The sequence below is a fragment of the Homalodisca vitripennis genome, chromosome 5 (assembly GCF_021130785.1).
Source record: "Homalodisca vitripennis isolate AUS2020 chromosome 5, UT_GWSS_2.1, whole genome shotgun sequence".
Lineage (NCBI taxonomy): Eukaryota > Metazoa > Arthropoda > Insecta > Hemiptera > Cicadellidae > Homalodisca > Homalodisca vitripennis.
Window position 1 is genome coordinate 38,691,392 of NC_060211.1, and position 7,522 is coordinate 38,698,913.

The following is a 7,522-nucleotide window of genomic DNA, read 5'->3' on the forward strand; positions in this document are numbered from 1 at the left end:
AATAATATAAATGAAGTTGCTAAAATTAAAGGAGTAAATTAAATGTAAAACCGGTCGTTTTATATAATATAAAAAGTACAGTAATAGTGCTCTCTGTACTCCAATTTTATCGACATTATTAGTTTGGCAATCGTGGCCTTTATCGTTTTAACGTTACCTCTGATCTTCGCTGGGTAGAAGATAAGATTTCTTCGGCCTCAAACACAGGAACTCATTTATGACTCCAGTTGAAATAATATTAATTTTGAAGTAAAAGGGAAAGTGTTTGACAACCACCCTTGCAGTGTTGCCAATTGTGAAACTTCCATATATAAAATTTAGTGTGACTTTAGTATGGTCTAGTAACTAACAGTCCCGGTACTATGAAAGTTTGGCGTCGAAATAAGTTTTTACAGTGAGAGGGAAATTGTATGACGGACACCCTTGCAGTGTTGCCAAGTTATGCAGTTTCCAGACGTCAAGTTAGAACGGCTCTAGCATAGCCCAATCACTAACAGTTCTGGTTTTGTGCAAGCTTGAAAGACATTGAAATAGTTTCGTGGAGAATAAGGAAGTGTCTGTAGGCGCCCTTACAGTGTTGCCAAATTGTACAACCTCCAGAGATAAAATTAAAACAGTCGTACAAATTTAAGCACTAACAATCCATAATTATGTACATTTAAGTCAAGTATTTCACGATTGCTTGAGGAAAAAAGTAATTTGTGCAGTTTGTCTACATCACAAACTGGAATTGTTTCTATTAGTTTTTATCATTAGGTTATTAGTTCCGAAGAGAAGTCGACTTCCGGTAAGTAACAAAGCTACACAGGAAATACAATATTTCTGAACATAATTTCTCTTCTTATATTTAAACATCCCAAAGTACAATTGTAATGGTCATAAGAAATAGATACATTTGATTTAAATAACAATAATTATGTTGATATTTTAGGCGTTACGGTTCAGTATACACGATTCATTGTAGCTTGTATTTACAAGTAGCTTGTCAGGAATGTTTGCCAATCACAGTGATTGACTAAACAAGCGCAAGAGGGAAGCAAATATTACTTTCCATTCAAATATTCATTCCTTAGTTTTGCATGTAAAAGTATCGTTGGTGATAGGAATACAAATTATTTTCTTCCCTGTGAAATTTCGGAGGAAAAGAAACACCACTCTTGTTTGAGAGAAAATTACTCGTACTTCAACTGATGGAGGAAAACTATTTTATGCATACTATACATCAGTTGTTCATTATAGTTTTCTACGTAATCTACTTTTTGATAAAAGACGTAATTTTTCTCTTAAATGAACGCTTAGTCTCTATAAAGCACGTCTTTTATTGGTATAAAGTTAATTAAGTTAACGGCGAGTTCAAGTTGATTTAACACAGTTCGTCACGCCTCTTGTTCAGCAACCGTATTTTTGTCACAAAACCAAACTGGGTTTATTCATCTAAACAAACATTGCATTATTGTAGAATTTTTTTAATGTCACTTAATATCTTTCCTTTTGATTACTTTAGCCGGATTTAGTTTTGTGTAAGAGAAGATCGATTATCATGGTTTCAAAATTATCTACTGAACAAGGTTTATTGGTTGTTTGGAAATCATTTAAAGATTAATTACGGCCATCAATCTTCCATTGACTTGTATGATGTTGTAATGTTATTAGGAGGATAACACAAATGCCTTATCATCTTTACTATGTAAATCAAACTCTACTATCTAACTCGTTGCAAACTTATCAAACTCAAAGCTGTACAAAACGTTCGGTTAGAATCAAAAATACAAGATTTTAATGTATGAACATTAATAATTTAATGAGGATGAAACAGATGGTTCAGAATATTTTTAAAGTACGAAAATGTGAACTAAAAAACCACACAAATCCTAAAAGTGCACACGATTAGTGGTAAAAGGAAAAATATAAAGCCAAAACCAGAACAATTGCAATGAAATTGCCAAGATAGTTCAAACTGAAAGTGAAACAATACTAGCCTAGAGAACGGACCGGGATGGTGTTGGTGGAGCGGTTATCAAGCTATGACTGAAGTCTGGCCGAGCGCCATATGACAAGGTGACCGCTCCTACAGCGTCACAGCTCTTCTCGGTCCCAGACCCGGGACACCCGTCGCCGGCCGTGTGACCGTCAAGAATTGAAGGAGAATATTCTGCAGTACTCGGAACATTCTCAGATTTGGACGCAATAATAGCAATATTCGCATTACAGAATATGCGTACAAGTTTGGATATTGTGTCACTCGGGTGTTCCCCAAGGAACGGCGCTAGTTGCCAACTTATTTCCGTTCTTGTTGTTGTTTACGATATCACATGAACTGCGCGTGTTAAATGTTGCTAAAGTAGGCTAAATATAATGATTAATTCTTCCAATCCCCCTGCGTTTCGTAATCTTTACAACAAATTTCATGTCCGACAATAATTCTTTGCTAGTCTGTGTACAAAAATTAAATCCGAAGAGACTATATACCTCAATGTTTAAATTACATCACCTATACAAATCTCTATTTTACTATAGTTAAAATAAACAAATGTTCATGAAAGAGCCCATCAAATTTGAGAATACATCACATTGTCTAATGAATTATACCTCTTGCTTCCTCACCCCAACATGAAAGCTCTGGTACTTCCCAAGTAGCTCTTAACATCTAGAAGATCACGGACTTTCACAGTCCTCTTCTTCCGTGAGATCTTGGCCACAAGGAGTACATCATCAGGATATTCGTGGCCTTTATACACTCCTCGATTCTGTAAGATCTTGTTCTCTGTCAGCCTCCGTACTCAAGATCATTCGACCTTTAGTAACTCTTGACCTCTTCCATATTCAGGCCTCTCAAAGAAATTTCAGGCTACATGAATTCCGAGTCTATAGGAAATTCCAACTTCCGGGATCTCACAACGCTTTCGAGATTTTAAACAACGGCAATTTCCTATGTACGGCTAATGCCACTCGAAGTTCTGACTAAGTGTAATATACTGGCCTGTTAAAGCAAAAACTTGACACTATTTGAAACCCACGCATCGTAACAATTCTTTGGGTATCAAAGGGACTGTTAATTAACTATCCTGGATTCATTACAAGTGGTCTATGGCAGCTGAGATGAAGATTGTACATACTTAGAAGCTCCACATATCTGGATTTAAAAGCGTTAAATTTTCTGTACAATATTCATCATATTTTCGGTTAACATGAATGCATTTATATGTAGGATATTTGTATAGAAATGGATTTGGCCCTGGAAGTCTAACCCCTTGGTTCCCAAAGCTCTTAATCGTTATTAAGCTTTCTGCTATTCATGTGTTTATGAGAATAGCAGTGCATTGTGGTTCACCACAACAGTTCTCTGCTATATTTCCGATCTCAAAGCTCCCTACTGTTCAAATTTCTAATGTAATAAATGTCTTTGGTTACAATAGTTCTATAAAAGTATCATGCCGCTGTTCACAAAAGCCATGGAGTTCACAGTTCGAAAATCTTTGAAGAAATACATATTGTCAAGTGCAGTAAGCACGTGTGACAAATCTTCTTCGTGTGTTCTTCTTTTTATCTTCGTGTGTAATTTATGTTTTCTGTGTGGAAAACAAGTTTTACTCAGGAGCTCCACCCCTCCTGGCTCAAAAGACACTGCAGATCTTATCCTTGATGTCCACTCCAATTTTGATTCCAATCCACCTATCTCTGAAACGTATAAGGCAGTTGTGCTAGAAAGGTTCAAGCACTACTGTCTTAACTTAAAGACCGCCAATTATCTTTATTAGGGTTAACGTCATTCTTTATTTCATAGACCTTGTAAACAGGAATTGATGTGAGTTAACCAGTCTTTATTCAAATCCATAACGCCATCACTAAGGCCTTAAGAGTGGGTGTGTAAAAATATTTGGCTGTTGAGCTTCACCTTCTTGCCCCAAAGATGCTCAACAATTTTACTAAACTCGGTTATTTTGATGCCAAGCCAAGATTAGTTATCCACGCTAACCTCCAGTGGATTTTGGAAATATTTGAGGGGTGTGCATTCTTCGGGGCTAGGGTCAGAGACTTGCTACTTAGTGATTGTAGGGGGGGGGAGAGGGGTGCCTGCGACGTGTGTGAAGTCAGACACTATGTAAAAGCGCTTGAATGTTTTTTTGTTTTTTATTTTCTCTTTTAAATTTTTAGTTTTTCCTTATGTTTTATTAAGGATTATATTAAATTCGTGGGTTATTTTATGTAAAAAATTAACAAATTAAGCAGTTTTGTTGACAAATTGTTTATAAAGTATTACAATGTTATCGTATCTGTATTCAATTATTGTTCATTTTCTGTATGTATCTGAAGTTGAGTGATAGAGAGGACTTGACAGCCCTAACCCCACCTCTTTTAAAAAGGTATTTTTCATTTCATTTCCTTACAATCATTAAGCTAGAGTAGTTGAGTAAGAAGTGGTTTTGGCACTGGAACACCACCTCGTCCGGTCCGATTGGCATTAATAATAAACTTGGACTTGTCATTATTTACAACGAGTCAGTGCCTTTTTCGTGAAGATACCTAAAAAATTACAGCGTCAATATGGTGATACATACATACATAGGCTACATACGTTGATGAATAGATAAAATACAAACACAGTGAAACGTTTAGATTAATCAGGGACCAAAAAGTATACTAGGTTTTGTAATAGTGGTCTATTGCGAAAAAGGTTAAATATTTCAGTCTCATTGCTAAAGAAAATAAAAAATACACGTATGTGCTATTCGTTGAACTTAATACAACTCATGACAGTAATATGGGCAAAATTAGGCTTACACAGACTTTTCAAAAGACGGTTTGGACTGCTAAGGTGCTAAGTCTGGTGGTAACGACTACAACTTACTACAAAAACTGATCTGTAGTATGATGTTCCATTCTTGACAGTGTTCAAGCGGAAAATGTTTCTAGTTTCAGTAGGGATCTTTCTTCACATCTTCTTTAATACTGAATGTTACTGAAAGGAATCGTTCTTTTATACCATATTCTTTCTGTCATAACGTTATGTATGTTTAGGACAAGAAAATGGGAAAGCTTCTTATTGTTCTTAGTTCTAAAAAAATCTTTGCACTACTTCCGGAGTGACAGGATATTCAGGATGGGTTATACTAGGGGTGGGGCCAAATCTTATCGAGTTCCCATGAAGAGGGAGGGATAATGGGCACTTTCTCGGTCTTGTCACCTTGGAGGAAGAAGAGTCTAGCGGGCAGGAAAAACAACATTCTCTCGTGTTAAGGCTATAAAAGGCTTCTAACATTAAGGGATCTTCCCTCACTCAAACAGCCATCCTGCGCAATAGACTAGACCTATCGACCAGCCCTTTTACCCCAATATCTTCACATTTGCTGTTAGTGATGTCCCGGCCATGGACATCCAGTGGTTGCCCAGATATAAGTGACACGTCGGTTTTTACTGTACTCAATAAAGGTTATACAAACAGGTATAAACTGGTCATAAATGAACCCACCTGGGGTAATTTTTCCTTTTAAATCTAACAACCCAGGAAGCAAGAGTAACAATATTTACAACTAAGGCTAGAATCAAATTTTGTCTTCCAGCTGAAATTTTATCAAAGCTTCACTTGTGTACTCCACTGGTTCTCCCTTATTATTTTCATAAATCCTTCTGTAGGCTGTGATGAAAAGAGAAAAAAAAATTCTGATGTAAACTGTACTATACGGGAGCAAGTCTATTTCGTATAAAGACTGTGCTTTATAATGATTTAATTGTTAACTAATTAATGGCATGATGCCTAAACTGCGGTAAGGAGTTTACTAAAAATTAGTAATTATAAGTACTAGTTAATCGTTTCCGATCCAGATAATGTTTTTGATCATGGGCACTAATTTATCACAGCACAAGTTTGAAGTGATGTCAGAAAAGGTGGGTTCAGCTGTCAGTGACTGGCAGCTATTTGTCAACAGCTGGCACATCTTCTGTCTCTTGCTCAATGATTGATCGCACTTTGCCATTTCTCTATTGGACACAGTGTTTCTGCGAGATACATTTAATTAAACAACTGAAAGAGCTTCAAGGTCTAACCCCTCAAAGGAAAAATTCCTTTCACATATTTACCTACCAGTGACTCCAGTGAAACCAGTAAGACTTTGATCATCAAACATTGATTGATATTGTCGCAGGACAAGTTTGAAGTGATGTTGGAAAAGGTGGGCAGCTGACAGTGTGGCTCACAGCTATTTGTCAACAGCTGGCACATCTTCTGCCTCTTGCTCAATGATTGATCACATTTTGACATTTCTCTATTGGACACAGTGTTTCTGCGAGATACATTTAATTAAACTACTAAAAGAGATTCAAGGCCTATTCTCTTGAAAGAGAAATCCCTTCACCTATTTATCTACCAGTGACTTCAGAGATACCAGCAAGACTTTGATCATGGACATTAATATTGTTGCAGTAAATGTTTGAAGTGATGTTAGAAAAGGTGAGCAGTTGTCAGTGACTGGCAGCTATTTGTCAACAACTGGCACATCTTCTGCCTCTTGCTCAATGATTGATCACACTTTGCCATTTCTCTATTGGACACAGTGTTTCTGATAGATACATTTAATTAAACGACTGAAAGAGCTTCAATGCCTTAATCCTTTAAAGGAGAAATCCCTTCATTTATTTATCTACCAGCGACTCCAGTGAAACCAGTAAGACTTTGATCATGAACATTGACTGATATTGTCGCAGCACAAGTTTGACGGGATGTCAGAAAAGGTGGGTTCAGCTGTCAGTGGCTGGCAGCTATTTTGTCAACAGCTGGCACATCTTCTGTCTCTTGCTCAATGATTGATCGCACTTTGCCATTTCTCTATTGGACACAGTGTTTCTGCGAGATACATTTAATTAAACTACTGAAAGAGCTCCAACGCCTAATCCCTTGAAGGAGAAATACTTTCACCTATTTATCTACCAGTGACTTTAGAGATACCAGCAAGACTTTGATCATGGACATTGATATTGTTGTAGCACAAGTTTTGAAGTGATGTTAGAAAAGGTGGGTAGCTGTCAGTGACTGGCAGCTATTTGTCAACAGCTGGCACATCTTCTGTCTCTTGCTCAATGATAGATAGCACTTTGCCATTTCTTTATTAGACACAGTGTTTAAGTTTTTCTGCGAAATACATTTCATTAAACGACTGAAAAAGTTTCAAGGCCTATCCTCTTAAAGTATTCCTTCATTCATTTATCTTGTAATATAAGCTTAGTATTAATTCTCAACAAAGCATTGAGCACATAATGTAGCTACTGTGGGGAAGGTTTAGTTGTGTGCAAGGACGTAGCCAGCGAGGGGGCCAAAGGGATCCGGATCTTCAAATTTCAATTTGTTCACTTACTTCAATTATTATTATATTATCTACTATACTTACTATATTATAATTATCATTTAGTATTACTGACATTTACTGCTGAAATATCTTCCTCAACAAACAAACTGGTCAAACTCATTTTAAGGGACAAAATGGGGCCTTACTCTCTGTCCAATACGGGAAAATATCAGTTATCTGGT

At 36.7% G+C, this 7,522-nt stretch overlaps 1 protein-coding gene across 1 annotated transcript in view; it reads right to left on the reverse strand.

The window, feature by feature from the left end:
* LOC124362023 (PRL-1 phosphatase) overlaps positions 1–2,111 on the reverse strand; it is an 84,514-nt gene extending 82,403 nt beyond the window's left edge. Inside the window, exon 1 of the mRNA XM_046816167.1 lies at positions 1,993–2,111. The gene's annotated coding sequence lies outside the window, so the exon portion shown is untranslated. The remainder of the gene's footprint in view (positions 1–1,992) is intronic.
* Positions 2,112–7,522: the final 5,411 nt, after the last annotated feature.